The following is an 18,985-nucleotide window of genomic DNA, read 5'->3' on the forward strand; positions in this document are numbered from 1 at the left end:
GTAGTATAGTGCCATCTCTCCGTATCCTAATGGGAGGTCACCTACATTCAGGCCAAGGACAGGCTTTCCCATGACACAGAGAACATTTTTTCCTCTAGTTCTGTGTGACTGGGCAGATTTCCGCCTCTGCACACCTCCGTGTCCTCATTTGTGAAAACAGCAGTCCACAGTCCCATAATTCCTAAAGGGAACTTACCCTGGAGTAGCTCTGATTTTGTCCTTTTGCTTCTCTTGTCTCACCCAGCTTCTTGAACCTATTAAACTTTTTTTTTTTTTAAGCTCATGTGCTATTAAAGAGCTGTGGCAGACACTGGGGTAGGCCGTCAGATTCCCCTCGGAGGAAGGCCTTGCTGGGCGGAGGTGGGGCAGGCATCAGCAGAGCCTCCAGTGGCCAGGGTCAGCCTCAGCTGCAGAGCTGGTCTCCCAGGTCCAGCGGGTCGAGGCCTTGTTGGACTTGCATAACAGTTCAGTGTCTCACTCTGCCTGATCTTCCCCTTTCTTTTATAAGTATTGATCTCTATAAGTATCTTCTGCTTCCATTTCCACAGAACCTGGTCAGTGAGAAGAACTTAAACATTATCTGAAAACAGGACTAGTAGAAGGGAATTCCTCAAGTTGCAAATGAATGGACTTCTTAATAATGAGCTTGTGTCATATTCTGTAATTTATTAATTTGGAAATAATATTTTCAGATTAAAACGAAGCATACCCAAGAAGGAAAAGTTCAGTCACTATTAGGTTTGTGATAGAGTTTTCATATAGGTTAATTGTTAGGATTTTTTCATTGGACATGAACGAAGCCTTTGACAGGTAAAGTTCTTAGTTCTGTTAGTGGCATTGGTAGTAAGTTGTCGTTTTTAAATCACCATTCTTTATCCCTAAATACATCTTCCTTAACCTTTTTGTGTAATTAACTTTTATCAGTCTTTGCAAAGAAACACACACCAAATATTGCACCTTTTTCCAGTATGCATTAGAGATATATAAAGTGTTCTTTAGCTTATCTTCAGATACATCATTTTGAGTGTAACTGAGGCCTTCCTTCCGTTTCCTCCTTTCTTCCTTCTCTCTTCTTTCCTAAGTGGTTTAGATATTATTATCTTTGTCTTAAAGAACCAGTGAGTCAGACAGCTACTATGAAATTGATCTCATTATAAAGAACGTATGCTGGGGCGTTTCTAAGAAATTCAATTTTACATTGCAATGGGGGGTTGATGTTTCCTTGCTTGTGGTTTAGTTTCAAATTTGTATTGAGAGATTTGCCTTAAATTTTTTTTTTTTATGCTTTGAAGTGAGAGTTGTTAAAACTCAATGTAACTTTTAAAAAACTTGATTTCTCCCTATCTGTGGTTAAGGGATATGACTTAGTATTTCTGTTTTCTTTCATGTGTTATTGTTGATTTTTTAACTTAGAGCAGAAAAGCAGAGACTGAGGAATATATCACTAGTCTGTATGGCAGACATGTAGAGAAGAGTTAAAAGAAGAGGGGCTTGGGAGAAGCAAGCATTTAAAAGACAATGGCATAGCACAGGGAGATCAGCTCGGTGCTTTGTGACCACCTAGAGGGGTGGGATGAGGGGGTGGGATAGGGAGGGTGGGAGGGAGACTCAAGAGGGAGGCTTTCTTATTCAGATGGTTTTGTCTTGTCTGACTCTTAAGCAGCCTCTGGATTGATTGACCAGGTTATCCTCATATCTCTGTGGCCACCTGGAGAAAGAAATAAGCCAAGTTGTATCAGAAGCAGTCTCCATTCTTTTTTTACTCCTACCTTCATGTTTATTCTATATGTTTTTTCCCTGTTTATTCACGAATTCATTTAGTAAATTTTTATTGCTTACTTGCTATGTGCCAGACACTCTCTTAGGTGTAGGGTATAAAATGGTGAACAAAAATCAGGAAATCCGCTGTACTGGACCTTACAGTTTATTGCAGAGATAGATCTTTAAAAAAAAAAAAAAAACTCTTACAACTAAATGAAAAAATCGCAAGTGTGGCACGTAACTATGAAGTGTAATCTTTGCTATGTGTGAGCAAGAACAGGGGATTTCAGCATGTTAGAAATGGCTTCCTTGAAGAGAAAAATACTTGTTTTAGAATGTGGAGAATAAGTAGATTTAAATTAAAGAGAGGTGGAATGAGTATTCCAGCAGAGGGGATACATGCACAAAGATTCTGAGGCAGGAGAATTCATGGCATATTTGAGGAACAGAGAAGCCCAGCCAGTGTGGCTGGAGCAGCGTGCATAGGGACGTGGAGGTATGTAAGTAATGGAGGGAAAAGGGGAGGAGTCGGTGAGCTGGGGGTCCTGATGGTTGGAAAAGGTTACCTGGGAAGTGTTGAATGAACAGTTTGGAAAGTGAGCAGTTTGGTGGTTGGAGATCAGGATTTTTACCTTCCTGCTTCTGGGGGAGGGTGACCAAGTATCAAGGAATGACTGCTCGAGGGGTGACTGAACTGGAATGGAGGTGAAGATCACTGGAGACGAAGAGGTCAAGGAACTGGGAGGCTGTGACCAGTTATTCTTGTGTGTGTGGAAGTAGCCCAACGTGTTGTGTTGGCAGGCTTTGGGTGAAGTAGAAGACCGGCTAGATGCCGAGTCTTTAATAAATAAAGTAGACTGAATGGTTGGGGTGGAGGGAACCGCTTAATCCAAATAACCATTTCATAAGATTTGAATGGTTTGTGTGATAGAGATAGCCTGGATTTTGAGTGATATTTTCCCCACATTTTCATTATATTTTGGCCAATATATAGATATATCAAAATCACAGCTAAAGGAGTCTCCCCATTTGGGTTGTAAATTCCAAGATGACGGGAATTGTGTCTGTATAGATCTGTATAGATCTTCTTGTATTACCAAAAGGCAAATGGTAGACATCAATGAATAAAGCATGGTGATAAATTATGAATGAAGTAAATATAACACGGCTGTTTTGGATGGAAGATTTCATTGTTTTTCTTCTCACAAAAGCCTGCACATTTTATGAACTTTCACATGGCTACCTGTGTGACTCTGTGCCTACAGTTACCTTTGCATGTACATTTACATAGCAGTCTCATGTTTTTTTCTTTCAGAAGTGAACTTTTTAATCAGAATAATTAATTTTCCTCTGATTCTATGAGAACTTTACCATTGATGCAGATATTCTGAGGAGCCAATTAGTCACATCATTTTAAAAGAGATTGCACAGAGGGGCACACTTTGGTATGACTGGGATATATTTCATGTGGAAGGGATATTCCCTCTCCCCAAATTCAAGTTTGTAAGCTTTTATCATTCATCTAGCCAGCCAGTCAGCCACCTCTCTGTACCAAGCAATTGCTTGAGGGACTCAATTGCTTGAGTCTACAGAAGGCTATAAACTATGATTTTAAAGTCAAAAGGAGTCTGTTACGTATATGCAAAGGAAAAGACTAGCAAGACCTGCATCAAAATGTAAATAATGGTATATCTGGGTAGTGGAGTTTTTGTTTGTTTGTTTTTTATTTTGGCCACGGTGCACGGCCTGTGGGATCTCAGTTCCCCGACCAGGGATTGAACCCAGGCCACGGAAGTGCGAGCACTGAATCCTCACCACTAGAACACCAGGGAGCTCTCTGGGTAGTGGAGTTTTAAATGATATTTATTTTTTTTAGCTGAAATGTGGTATGTGTGTATATATAAAACGTGTGTGTATGTGTGTGTATGTGTGTATATATATATACATATATTTTTTTCTAGTTAGAATCTATCATTTTTATAAGATTTTCTAGAAAAATAATATTAGAGTAAAAGGAACAAGGATGGAGACAAACAAGTCAGGAATAATTAGGCTATGTGAAAAGGAAAAAAGGTTTATTGTGTAGGAGATAGGTGAGTTGTCAAGGGTGGAATATGCAGGGTGTGCTATCGCCACGTACTCTATTCTACTGCAAGCAGCTGATGCAGGATGCTCTCTTCAGTGGCCTCCGGTCACAGTCCCACACTTCCAGGTCACTTGGCAGAATTCCTAGAGTCTCAAGTTTTAAAGGAGCAAATAGTATGGGTTTCTCCCTAGTGCCTCTGGCGTTTTATTCCCTGGGGAAGAGGTAGCCGTTGATTTCTTTTAACTGTGATGCAGAAAACCGCAATAAGCTCCTAGGGCTTCCCCTGCCCCCTTTGCAGCTGTTAGGGAGCCATGTTTTGATTCTGATAATACCTGTGGATTAACACAAATCAGAAATTGTTTTCAGTGTCACTCTATCTACAGCAGCTGGGCAGTGGGTCTGTTCATTTCACGTGGTAGTGGACGTTAACTTCACATGTCAGTCCAGGACAGGTTTTTGCCTGACAGCTTTAAAGTTTACCACATAGAGGCAAACGTTTTCCTCTTTCAGAGTTTAGAAGGCACCAGAGTCAATTTAGGTGGCATTTAATATGCCTCCTTGTAAACTGTGGGCCTTGGGCCAGGCAGGGCTGCAAAGAGCTCTTGCTTTAGAGCTGGCCCAGTTTGTAATGCCATGCCAATGCCGAACACATGTTCTAAATGATGCAGCACTTACCTGAGACAGAGCATTCTAGGTAAAAGATAAATATTCATTCCCAATGAATGACGAAGGATGACATCTAGAATGACGATAAATTAAGAATACCACTCTCTTAAGTCCAAGGAATTCTGTCCTGCATTTCATATGCATTATACTTTCAGGATCAGAAAGAATAAGATGATACACTTTTAAAGTGTAAGTTATCCAGAAAAATTTTAGGTGATTGGAAAGGACACATGAAATGCTCTCATGTAATGAGAACCTAGGCTGTTCTTCATAGCTCTGCTTTCGAAGGAAATTGAACATGGAACTCTGAAAGCAGAGGAATGGGATGTGAAGGAAATAATATTCAGTAAATCCAAGTTCTAGATGGTTACAGATTTGTTAAAGAAAATATTTCTAATCTATGACTATTATATTAAAATATAGTAATTAGATCATTTGCACCCCACTGACACTACCCTTCTCAGCTCCCTCAAACCCACTGTACCTATTCGCCTCTGCCCTAGATGAAGTCTTGGTCAGATTTCAGAGCTTTGCAGTTCCTTTTAGTCACAAGAACAGTCTTATTTCTCAGAAATGTAAAAGTCCTGACCAGTGTAATATTATTTAAAACTTCTCCCCTCTCCCAAGTCAAGCTTGTTTCAGGTTCAAGAGCTTCCATGGCGCATGGAAGGGGTGTGATACCCAACGCTTTTTGTCACCCCACTTCCTCTCCCACTCACTGGCCCTCCAGGACAGAGCTGTAAGGATCTGTGCAAGTCTGATTCCAATGGTACAGTTGTAATCTGCACTGCTGCCATCTGATGGATGCATGATTGCTGACTCTCCCTCAAGGGGCATCTTTGTGGGTTTTTGGACAGTTCCTCCTAGGGACCTCTGGCGGTAGTTATGCTGTTGATGACCATGCTTCCCCTGGCCGGATGTTTTTAACTGCCTTTCCTGCTCCTGGGCTTCTGGCATTCCACCTGTGTTGGGATCACATTGCCTCCCCAGGTGGGCCTCTTGGGGATTGCCTCTTGTAAGACAGTCATTCCCTCTTGTGGGCCCACAATCAGTTTTCAGAGAAACATGCATCTTTGTCTGCCATAGGTGGAAGTATAGCCTGATCACAAAGCACTCTTTGCTTTGCAATTCCAGGACAGCTAGCCAGCCACAGTTTTATGCCTTTAGAGTTAGGTTTAAAATAAGTAGCTGTTCTTATATTTCTCAAAATCTAAGGGATGCACCTCTTCCAGTATTTCTCTGAGTCACCCTGAATTTGGTACCCTTGGGTAAGCTCCATTCCAGCGTTGGGTAGGAGGGGATGCAGGGTGTTCTGACGATTCTTTCCAGAGCAGTTCTCCCTGGTGGTCTCATTACCTGCTCCGATACAGCTGGAAATGAGCAATGGGTTCATGACAGAGATTGGCTTCAACTGACCTCTTGGGAAGTACTGATTATATGGTTTTAGCACCCTGTACCTGGCAGTTGTTTTGTTTTTAGCTTTCAGGATTTCAGCTAAAACTGAGACAATTTCATCTTAATATCTTGTTTCAGTAGTGGTTTTTCTTTCTCATTTAGGTGGCTACATTAAACCTCATATTTATGCAGGTAGGAAATAAAAGCATCCATAAAATTTGGTAAACTAGGAATATATGATTAAAATATGTAGAGACAAGAATTTTAGGTGTCTTGAATTTTTTAACTTGGGGGGTACACTTTAATAAATGATAGTTTCACTTTCCTTCTCCAATTCAAAGGCTATTATTATTATTAAAAACAATAATTTCTAGTTTAATTACTGTTGACAGTTCATGAGTAGCTAGACTATAATAAGTTACTTTACCTTAAAAACATCATTCAGTGTCCTGTCTCTGCTTAATAGAAATGCTTACTAATATGTTAATAAAATATGTTGATAAAATGCTTAATAATATGTTAATAATAAATATGTCTGACATAGGAATTTTTTCCCCTTAACTATAAAAATAGGTTATCTCAAATCTGTAATATTCTCATAGGATAGAAAGGAATGAGTATAGTTTTTCACATATATAAATTTGCTGTTTTTTGCCCTTATTCCTGGCAGAGCCTCTACTGAAAGCCATTTTTTCCCCCTGATTTTCAACTTGGTGATCTCTTTGCTGTGGTTTGTCACTCACAAGTGATGTAATATAAGATGTGTATGGCTATTTAATGACTAGTTTTAATAATATAAATGAGTTTCTATTTACTTAAAGAGGAAAGTTAATACACATTTTGTGTGGTTTTTTAAGTTTAGAATTTAAGCAGTAATTTATCTTTCCCTTTTTTTCATAAGAATAATAAAGAGTATGGAACCAGGTTTAGTAGGGCCTGAAGCTTATGCAATTTGGGACATTCTCTAAGGAAAAGAAAACAAAATTATAAATACAGAATTAAACTCAAAATATATATTTAGAATGAAAATAGTCACAAGAAATTGTTTTTTAAAGCTGACAGATAATGCAAAGCACAACAAAGTCCAGAAAAATAGCAAAATTGCTCTTTCTTCTCTGTGCACATACTTGCAGGGTGAACTGTAGTACAAGTTTATATCATGATGCAGCTCTGGGGTGTCCCGTCATCCCATGGCAGGCTGGGACACGGACATATTCCTGGAAGCGTCCCTACATTGGGATGACTAGCAATAACATAATTATACCCAGAAGTGATGCAAACCAGGTAAATGTATCATTAAATCCAAACTAAATTGTATCTTCAACTCAACTTCCCCTTAGCTAGATCTCAAAAATGTTCATGCCCACTTCAGTATCACTCAACACAAGGGGAAGTGTGATGGAGGGAATGGAAAGAAATAATGGTTGTAACTGATGGTGTTAAAATATCTTGTTCTGCAAGTTTTATGAAAACACATGATCATGTAGCTAAGATCCTTTCAGCGGCCTGTGCCTCTGAAAGGCCCTGAGGTTTAAGCTTTGTTAGCTTTGCAGTTATCTCTGGGGGAAACTCATTCACAGAAAAATGGATAACCGAATGTTCCAGATGCTTAAAGGAACCATAAAAATCCATGTTTCTTACATTTCTTTCCTACAGTCTTCTAAATTATTATCCAAAGTTATTCTTTTATTTCTATTTTTAATGTTAATATTAAACTACATAAGGAAGAAGTCCTCTGGAAAACTGTATAAATATTTTATACTTTTCATGTTTTGAATAAATTGTGTTCTTAACTATTAGAAAAACATGTTTAAGAATAGCAAAATATGTTTACCACAATAAGAAAAGCTAAAAAGAATAGCAAATCCCTGAAGTAAATGCTCTCTTGTGTTACTGTGCATCTGCCTGTAAACCATCTAGACCACTGGAAAAAAATGGTAAAGTGTGGATTGTATATGCTTTGTTTCTCTTCTAGGTCCTTTTAGTCTCTAGGTAGTAAGTTTGAAAGATTTAATGCAACATATCTCAAGTGATTTAGCTGTATTATGCCTAAACAGGAAATTGGAATTGTGCAGCAAATCCTTCCAAAACAAGTAAAATTACACCTGGGGAGAGTGCTATGGTATAGACCAAATTGTGGAGACTGAGGGCAGAATACCATATTATACAAAATTTATCTCATTGCCTCTTTACAGGAGTATAATTAGAATATTTTTTAAAAATGTGTGTGGATTAAATTATTATTATTATTATTTTAAGATTTTTAAAAATTTATTTATGGCTGCATTGGGTCTTCATTGCTGCGCACGGGCTTTCTCTGGTTGCAACGAGCGGGGGCTATTCTTCATTGAGGTGCACGGGCTTCTCATTGCTGTGGCTTCTCTTGCTGCGGAGCACAGGCTCAAGGCACACAGGCTTCAGTAGTTGTGGTACGTGGGCTCAGTAGTTGTGGCTCACAGGCTCTAGAGCTCAGGCTCAGTAGTTGTGGCACACGGACTTGCTCTGCGGCATGTGGGATCTTCCCGGACCAGGGATTGAACCCGTGTCCTCTGCTTTGGCAGGCGGATTCTTAACCACTGCGCCACCAGGGAAGTCCTGAATTAAATTATTGATGTACAATTAAAATTATGCTCTTTACAGGAGTGTACCTAGAATATTTTTTTAAAATTTGTATGGATTAAATTATTGATGTACAATTAAATTATTGATGTATAGATACATGGAAATATCTTTAATTCTTAATATGCATCGACTAATACCCTCATAACTTGTTTCTGTAGGGATTTGTTTTTTATTGATATATTAACAATCACTTAAGACATAGTAGTTTAAAATGGTGCTATTGACAGACAGTCACCTGTTGTGTGTGAACTCTGTCTGACACCTTGTGTCCTAAATGTCATCTTGGTAAGTTTTGCTCTCCTCCAGTGGACCAGTCTTGACTGTGGCCTGCTGTGGGGACTTTTCCTGGCTGTCTGCCTGTTCTAGATACCACCCTTTTGTTCCTAGACTTCTGGTTTCCTTCTCCTGGTGGGGTCCTCTGGTGACCCTCGCAATACTAGTTCCATGCCCTAGAACGTGCAGTGTGTGATATCTCCACGTCAGCAGAGTGGTAGATACACAGGCAGGCAGAGGTACCCCTCGAGAGGGAGACAGCAATGCCATCAGAGGCTGCGAACCTAGGGGGAGATCTGGCTAAGGTCATCGAGTGCTACAAGGGGCGTCAGCAGGGCTTCCTGCCCATTCCCCTTTATCATCCAGAGGAAATCTACACTCCAGCAACAGTCTCATTTTCAGTGCTTTGCGCCCTGTGTCTGTTCTACACAATTAAGTTCCTGCTTCCCCTCCCAAAGGATAACAACTCAGTTCAAATTCCTCAGCCCATCACCTAGAACTAGTGAGAGGCTTACTAAGAGACTGTCCTAAGACTTCTGTTAGGTCTGAATGGAGTGTTCCCATCTCCTCACTACATTTTTGGTAGCTGTGTAGATATTCTATATAATCAGATAGTAAACAAACTTTTATATGAAAGTATTTTATATAAATTACTGTTTACTATTTGCAATTTTAAAAGATCTATAACATTATATTCTTGTTTAAATTGCTGCTGAACAGGAGCCTTATAAGATAGGGATTTTGTCTTACATTTGAATAGTTTTGTTTAAAGCATTATTTTCATAGATACAATGTCATGTCTTTGAACGAATACCATTATTGTGGTGGAAGAGGGAAAATATTTCTCCCGTAGGACAGTGTAAGAATGGTGCCATCAGATTTCACTATTCCTTTACAGATCTAGGAAGTAGTCTAAATATATTATCTACCAGCTCCCTCTGAAACAATATAATGTGATATATTATTTATCAGAACAGCATTTATTTTGGTTGTGTGAAATGGATTAATGAAAGAATATCGTTAGTTTGTGTGTAACTGGTTAATTTAATTTGTTTAAAAGTTTTACACTTAGGCAAATAAAAAATGTTTCCTGTATTCTTGTTTATTTTTGAGCTATTTAGAGTATAGCATAAAATTGAATAACTATGAGTTTTTGTCCATATTTTACCGTATTGATTTTATCTCTTTCTGACCACTGATATCAGTGGTTCTCCCACTATTTCAGTTGGCCTGAATAGCATAATCAAATGATTTTATGGACAATCTATTTTCATAGTATATGAGTTTATGTAAAATGAATAATATTTGATGGAATTAATATACTTTTTAATGTATCTTTTAGGAATCTAGTTCTTTTAAAGTTGGACAGAATTTTAGTAATAATAATGATGATACTGCGATTTATTGATTTCCTACTTTGTTCCAAATACAGTGCTTGATGCTAGATATTTTATGCCCATTTGACAGAAGAATCTTTTGAGAGGTCAGGGAACTTTGGCAACCAGATAGCAACTGTTGTCTGCTCTGCTCTGAAACCTGAGATCTTCCTCTCCCTCCAGGATATTAGTGGGCGGCAGAAGTGATGGGGAGTGACCAATACCTGATGTCAGAAAGAATCTAGGTCAAATACATAGTTTAAAAAATCAATTTTATGGTATGGATTAAACATAGTTCAAAATAAACGGGTAACGTGAAAGTATAATATTTAATTATGAATTTTAAAAACCTTTTGTTAAATGAATATGACAGCTTTAAATCCATATACATCATGCTCAGGTTTTATAATGAAGTGAGCCTTTAAATAGTTCCTTTTAACTTACAATGTGGTTTTAAATATGACCTACTTAAGTGGACAGAATTTATATTCCTACCAGAGGAAGGCCTCATTTAGCTAGAAGTAATTTCCCTAACAAGAAAAATGTATTCAGAATGTAATCCCAAGACCTCCAGGAATACGACTTCTATCTAAGTATCCATATTATTATAGGGCTCCAGAATCCATATACTAAAGATTGTACCTTTTATTCGGAGAAGATCTCTTCAGGTACTCACTGCCAGGTTATTTGTGGTGGTTTTATATTTTTATATCCTTGTTGGAGAAACTCAGCGCAATGAGAGATGGCAGCAAAAAAGCGTGACGAGATAGAAAAGGTGTCATAAACAGTTTCAGCAATACAAAACATGCAGTGGTTTATATCTGTGTTGTTGAATCTTCCCTCTTCTGAGAATGGATAACCAGCCAGGTTTGGTTTTAGAGGGGGAACAGGAGAGTCTCTTACTTGAGACTGTGGTTGCTTAGAAACCGAACAAATGTGAAAAAAGGTTGAGAATCAAGTTGGGCTGGTTGTAGTGCAGAAGAGAGAGAAGCAGGATTCACACAGGTAGATCTGAGGCATTGACCTCAAACTGGAGCATTGGGCCAGGGAAGAACCAAGGAGGTAGGAGCAGGGAAGGCAGCAGCTTAAGCTGGGAAGCCCAAAGGCCAGCAGAACAAAAAGTAATGACGGAATTGGATTTTAAACTTTCCATTTTTATGAGCCTCAGAGGTGACTCCTCCATAATTTCTACATAAGATGATTTTAGGGGTGGGGACGTTTGTAGGAAGGGGGAGCTAGAAGAGTTAAGCCCTCTTGGGTGTAGCAAACCCATGTCTTCCTTAGGCTGTATGTTTACACGTTTGTGTGAATGTGCGTGTGCCTGTGTGTGTGTGTGTGTGTGTGTTGTTGTGGAGGGAGAGGTGATAAGTGACCAATTATGATGGAAGGCCACACTCCTCCCCTGCCCAAACCATCCGTCGGCATTGCCTGTGCTGGCAAGGTCATTCCACACGCGGGGACGGGGGCAGATTGGGACACAGGGCAGCGACCTGTGGGCTTTCACACCTCAGCAGCCTCTGAGGGCTTCACTGAAATACTGCAGAGTAATAATGAAGCTAATAATGATGACCCTATGATGTCAAAAACATTAAATTATATGTCATCTATGTAAGAAAGCAATGACTATTAGATCGCGCCCCCTAACACACACACACTCAAGAGGTTAACATTTTAAAGCTTTATCATTTGCGGGGGTAGTTACTTTTAAAATTTACTTACTGATAAAAACTCATTCCCTGAGGCTGCCAGATAAGTAAGTTGTTGCTTTACGTAGCTTTAATGATACTCTTATTGCTTTTCGAAGGTGATTCAAGGCTAGCACTTTAATTTCACTTGTGATCAGAGTTATTTTGCCTAAAGATTAAAATTTGACTTGGAACAGGAGTGAAGGATTTATTTTATTAGGTCCAAATTCACATTTTTTACCTCACTTAATAAAATATCTTATTAAGTATTGAAAAGTACCTTAAAGCTGGAAAGAAATAACATTTTCTCAAAATTCTCAGAAACTTTAAAAAAATCCGGAGTTCTCTGTACTGGGTAATACTATTCCCCACTGATTCTTTGTCAAAACCGAACAATAATATATTTTCCTTAAGGCATTTTTATACGGTAAGTCTTCAACCATATATTGCTAACAGCATGTACCTTATCAGGCCTGACAAGATTGCAGCTTGACGGGTTATACTTTTATTCATATAACATTGTGGACTTGAGCTTCAAAGGAAGAATAAAGCCAAACTATTATAGGTTGAGTACTTTAATAAATATTAAATGATAAATGAAGCTGGTTCTACACTAGCTGTAGGGTGTGTGGAGAATAAAAGAAAATCTTCAAATGGTGATACACAGTATTATGGATGTCTTTCTTGCCTTTTGTAATCTGTCTTTGCCTCTTACCATTGTAGTTGTAAGTGCTGGGAATGATGAGGTAAGGTGTATGATTTTTTTTTTTGCCCACTGAATTAAAAGTAGAGGAAATTTTAAATGTAAAACTAATTTTTCTCTTTAGCAGGATAAATACAGAAGTGCGCTTTGGTAATAATAGGCACTTCATCACTCCTCCTCACCTACCTACTCCCTCCAAAGTCGTGAACTTAATGTTGAATGTGAAGCACACCAGGCAATATGCATTTCCATTTAATGAAAACTTTAGTTCTGTCATCATGTTTGAGATGTCACAACATGCCCTGATGGAAGAGTGCAGAATGCCTTATGTTTCATAGGAGATCACTAAGTGATGTGATTATATGGAAGAAAAAGTAAGTGAAGCTGCGTATCAGAGAGAAGCTCATGAAAACCCCAGTCCTCGTAGTCAGATGTGGCACACACCCTCTAAGATGGCCCCGACGGTCCTTGCTTCCTGCTATTCCTGCCCTTCTATAATTACTTCCCCTTAAAAGTGGGCCAGCTTAGTGACTTGCTTCTAACCAAGCACATATGGCAAGTGTGATATCTGTCACTTCCTGGGGTTAGTCTAGATGAGATAGGGCCTTCCCTTTTGCTAGCAGACTCTTTCCCTTGTTGGCTTTGATGAAGCAAGTTTCCATGTTGGCACGTGACAAGGAAGTGAGGGCAGCCAGCGGCCAGCCAGGAGCTAAGACCCTCAGCTCAACAACTCTTGAGGAACTAAATGCTGCCTCCAACTATGTGGGCTCAGAAGCAGATCCTTCCCAGTTAAGACTTTCGATGAGACCCCAGCCCTGGCTGACACCTTCACTGCAGCCTTGTGAGAGACCCTAAAGCAAAGGGCTCAGGTTAAAATATGCCCAGGTTCCTGACACACAGAAAACGCAAGATTAAAAATACATATTGTTTTAAGCTTCTAAGTTTGTAGTAATTTTTAATATAGCGATAGAAAACTAATACTTAGGTCTATTAGTTAGCTAGAGGCTGTCATAACAAAGTACCACAGATGAGGTGGCTTGAACGACAGGAATTTATTTTCTCATATTATGGAGGCTAGAAATCTAAGATCAGGTGTTGGCAGGGTTGGTTTCTTCTGAGGCCTCTCTGTTTGGCTTGTAGATGGCCGTCTTCTCCCTGTGTCTTCACATGGTCTTCCCACTTGGTATGTCAGTGTCCTAAACTCTTTAACTCTGTTTCTTTTAAGGACACCAGTCGTATGGCATCGGGCCTACCTTAATGACCTCAATCTAACTTAATTACCCCCTTTAAAGACCCTATCTCCAAATACAGTCTCATTCTGGGGTACTGGGGGTTAGTTCAGCATATGAGTTTTACAGGGACACAGTCAGTCCATAAGAATAGGCTATATAAAATTCTATAATTATGTTTATCTCTTTAGCTAAGACACTATACCACTCACTTACTGTCCAAAGGTCTTTTGCTACCTTGTTTTTCTTTATTTTCACATGATTATATATGTATTAGATGATGTATAGCTCACATGGTTTAGCATATATATTTGCATTTTCCTGTCTCCATAACAAAATTATAATTCCTATAAGCATGTATTTTTCATATGCTTTACATAGGCTACTTTACAATATTTAAGATGGTGTTAGATACATTTTTAAAATCTGGTTTAACATTTTGTGTTTGTTTGTATATTTCTAAATAACTATATTCTAGAAGTAGCTTGTCTTAAGAATGAAGACTGTTGGCAGGGCAGGAATAAAGACGTAGACATAGAGAATGGACTTGAGGACACAGGGTGGGAGGGGGAAGCTGGGGCGAAGTGAGAGTAGCATCGACATATATACACTACCAAATGTAAAATAGTTAGCTAGTGGGAAGCAGCAGCATGGCACAGGGAGATCACCTCGGTGCTTTGCGATGACCTAGAGAGGTGGGATGGGGGGATGGGAGGGAGGCTCAAGAGGGAGGGGATATATGTATGCATATGGCTGATTCACTTTGTTGTACAACAGAAACTGACACAGTATTGTGAAGCAATTATACTCCAATAAAGATCTATTTAAAAAAATAAAAATAAAAAAGATTTCAAAAAAAAAAAGAATAAGCTTTGGGGATCCCAGAGGGAGTAAGACACAGGACCCACCCTTAAAGGATTCACGCCCTCATGAGGAAGCTATAAGGGCTTTCCTTCCATGAAATTTGAGGTCATTCCAAAATATTTTGCAGACTGTGGAAGGAAAGGGTCTGACTCTCAATGATTTAACAAACATGGATACCATTAAGATATTTGACTTCTTAAAAAAACAAAAAAAAGAATGAAGACTGTTAAAAAGATAGGGGGTTTGAAGAATTTATATTTATTTGAAGTACTTGTAGTTCTAGATGGTAAGGCCAGAGAATATCTGTCTTTATATTTGGTAATCCAGGTATAATGGATATACTGTTAGATCCTATCCAACGCTATGCTGATTCTTTAAAACACTATTTCTTTTTGAGCTATCTATAACACTATATATGTTTAAAATATTTTCCTAAATTGTCAAAAAAATAAGTATTATTATGAAATAGTTCTTTATAATGTATACCAGTGGTTCTCAAAGTGTGGCCCACAGACCCAGGAGTCCCCAAAACCCTCTTAGGGGATCTACAAGGTCAAAACTATTTTCATAATAAAACTAAGACATTATCTGCCCTTTTTTTGGTATGCGTTGACATTTATACGTATTACGTAAAAGAAATAGTGCATAAAATTGCCGAGGCCTTTGCATGAATCAAGGCAGTGACATCGAACTATACTATTGGACTCTATTTTTCAACAACATGCACTCATAGACCAAAAAAAAAAAACTCATTTCACTTCAAATTGTCCTTGATGAACCAATTAAAATTATTACTGTTATTAAATCTTGACCTTCCATCACACATCTCTGGAACATTCTGCATGACTCAGTGGGAAGAATGCATAAAGCACCTCTATTCCATATTAAAGTACAATGATTATCTCAAGGAAAAACACCTGCACAGTTGTTTGAGTTGGGAGCTGAATTAGCTGTTTTTTCATGGAACACCATTTTTATTTGAAATAACAACTGAATAGCTAGCTATGATTATTCAGATTTAGGTTTTCGACAGACATTTTCTCAAAAATGAACAAAGTGAGCCTATCGCTTCAAGGAAAACAATGGATAGCATTTATTGCCAATAACACAGTTCAAGCTTTCAAACAAAAATTAGAATTTTGGAAAACTTGTATCTGCCCGTGAGAACTACACTCATTCCCAAATTTAAAGAATTTTCTGATGAGATTAATGGTGATATTAACAGTTGTTAACTTTTCTGATCGTGTGTAATGAAATGTGTCAGCAAAAACTATATAACATACTGAACCAACATTTTCCAGATGACCACTGCATCATATTTTAAAATTATGCCTGAGTAAAAGACTCAAAGTGCAAGAAAGAACAGTGGATTTTAATGTAGCAGGGTAAAATTTTATTACATTGCACAATATACAGTGTTGAAAATAAATTTGATTTAAAGTTTATAACTTCATTGATATGATTCATAAAGTTTATTGATAAGGTTTCAGGTTTCACATTGCAACTAACCTTTAAGAAACTACCATTCATGGAGTTTTGGTATAATATTAAAGAATAACATCCACAATTATCTGAAAAAGCTATTACGACACTTCTTCTTTGTCCAACTATATAACCTTGTGAGTCAGATTCTCTTCATACACACAACATATTGCAGCATATTGAATATAGACGCAAACACGAGAATACAGCTGTTGTCCATTAAGCCAGACATCAAAGAGATTGGAAAAATTTAACAGTGCCACTCTTCTCACTTTTTTTGGAGGGGAGAGGGGAATATAGTATTTTTCATGAAAAATATGTTACTGTGCTGGAGTTGGAAAACCAGCATTTTGCTACCATCATAGTAAAGACTGGTTCAGGCAAGAATCATCACTGATGCTAAATCTAGGGGGAAATTTTTATGAAGAGCAAGATGTTTTCATGGTCTTAAAATGTTTTCCCACATACTTGTTAGTTATAAAGGAAAATTAAGAAGATAATTATTTAGCAAAGAAATTCAACAGCACCTTGACCTGTGATCCAAGTTATCATTGCTTTTGAGGAGCAGTTGGACAATGTGTATCTCCAGATGTGATAGCCTGAGAAGGATAATGTTCTAGCTGAGAACACATGTTATAGCTGCAAACACATAGCCTCAGTCAAATCATGAGTAAACATTTGACAAAACCAAAATGAGAAATAGTCTCTTTAAAAAATAGACATGATGGTATTCTTCAAAAATGTCAGGTCATTAAAAGACAAAGGGAAACTGTGGAAATATTCCAGATTAAAGGAGCTAAAGAGAAATGACAACTAAATGCTGTATCTGACCCTAGACTGGATCCTGCATTAAAAGGAGAAAAATGCTATAAAGGACATCATTGGGTTAAATTGAGAAAATTGGAGTGTGGATGGTAAATTATTGTCTTAATGTTAAATTTGCTGAAGTTGATAACTGTACTATGATTGTAAGAGAATATCACAATTCTTAGTAATACACACTGAAATTTTAGGGGTAAAGGACCTTGATGTTTATAACTTACCTTCAACTGGTTCATTAAAAATTATTTTGGATATAAATATAAACATTTATATTTATATATACATGTGTGTCAATTAGATAAATATATGTATACATATACACGAACATATACAGGGAGGGAGAGAGTGTAAATGATGTAAAAAATGGGTAAAATGTTAATAATGTGTCTGAATAAACAGTACACAGGTGTTTTTTGTACTATGCTTTTTTAAAATTAATTTTTATTTGAGTATAGTTGCTTTACAATGTTGTATTAGTTTCTACTGTACAGCAAAATGAATCAGTTATATATATATATATATATATATATATGTCACCTCTTTTATGGATTTCCTTCCCATTTGGGTCACCACAGTGCATTAAGTAGTTCCCTGTGCTATACAGTATGTTCTCATTAGTTACCTATTTTATACATAGTATCAATAATGTATATGTGTCAATCCCAATCTCCCAATTCCTCCCCCCCCCCTTGGTATCCATACATTTGTTCTCTACGTCTGTGTCTCTATTTCTGCTTTGCATATAAGATCATCTATACCATTTTTCTAGGTTCCACATATATGCGTTAATAGATGATATTTGTTTTTCTCTTTCTGACTTAACTTCACTCTGTATGACACTCTGTACACTCTGTATGACACTCTCTAGGTACATCCACATCTCTACAAATGACCCAATTTCATTCCTTTTTATGGCTGAGTAATATTCCATTGCATATATGTGCCACATTTTCTTTTATCCATTCCTCTGTTGATGGACATTTAGGTTGCTTCCATGTCCTGGCTATTGTAAATAGTGCTGCAATGAATATTGGGGTGCATGTTGTACTATTCTTATTCTTTAAATTTTCTGTAAGTTTCAGTTTTTTCCAAATAAAAGTTTAAAAGTTAAATGCAGTCACTTATGTTAGTGTAATGGGTTCATTATTGTTTTTAAGTGAATTTATGAATATATGTTTAAAGTTTGCCTCAATTTTATTTCTAATAAAATAAACATTAATAGATCTAATCCACATAAACAAAAGCTTTGGGGGGGGGTCCTTGATAATTTTTAAGAGTGTTAAGGGGTTCTGAGACCACAGAGTTTGAGGACCATTGGCATAAACTGTGTGGGTGGTTAGGTAGGTGCCCCCCCTCATTCTCTTAAGGCTGTTTTATGACACTAGTTAATGAGAGCAGATTTGGTAGATGCCACTTATGAATATTAGAATCTTAACCTCTCTCTGCCTTAGTTTTTGTACTTGTAAAGTAGGGATAATAATATTGCCTATCTTAGAGGGCTATTGTAAGGTTTAAATCATTTCCTCTATGTAAAGGCTTCCAATAAGGACCACACTCTACAGTACTGTTCTTATTGGCAACATGTATTTCTGCGGTGTTCTTGCCTCTCTCTGCCATTTATTTTGTGTTTTGGCTAGTGATTTTGGTTATAATTATGTGCATATGAACTACTACAAAGAAACCAAGAAGAGTATCAGATGGTTTTTTAAATGCAAGTTTACCGTAGTCTGTGCCCCTTCAAGGAAATGGTTAGGGAAACAGAGCAGGGTGGAGACGAGCAAGCAGTTTGGTGTTTGGAGAGTTCTTGATATATGGAAAAGCATCATACATCTAGGAAGTTGGACCAAAAATTGTGGGAAGAGTATTTGATAGAAAATATGACGGGACAGGGAACACTTTGTTGTTAGGGATAAACTGGGATTAACCTTATTTAGCACTGGTTCCATTGGCATTCCATTTGCCAGATAGGTATCCTTTGCTTAAATGTGTATGTCTATATTGGCATATTTAAGTTGTTGTAA

General features: G+C 37.7%; 1 protein-coding gene across 4 annotated transcripts in view; it reads left to right on the forward strand.

The window, feature by feature from the left end:
- Positions 1-18,985, forward strand: part of CAMK2D (calcium/calmodulin dependent protein kinase II delta) — a 290,301-nt gene that overhangs the window by 69,524 nt on the left and 201,792 nt on the right. The gene's annotated exons all lie outside the window — the stretch shown is intronic.

Source organism: Eubalaena glacialis, chromosome 5, assembly GCF_028564815.1.
Source record: "Eubalaena glacialis isolate mEubGla1 chromosome 5, mEubGla1.1.hap2.+ XY, whole genome shotgun sequence".
NCBI lineage: Eukaryota > Metazoa > Chordata > Mammalia > Artiodactyla > Balaenidae > Eubalaena > Eubalaena glacialis.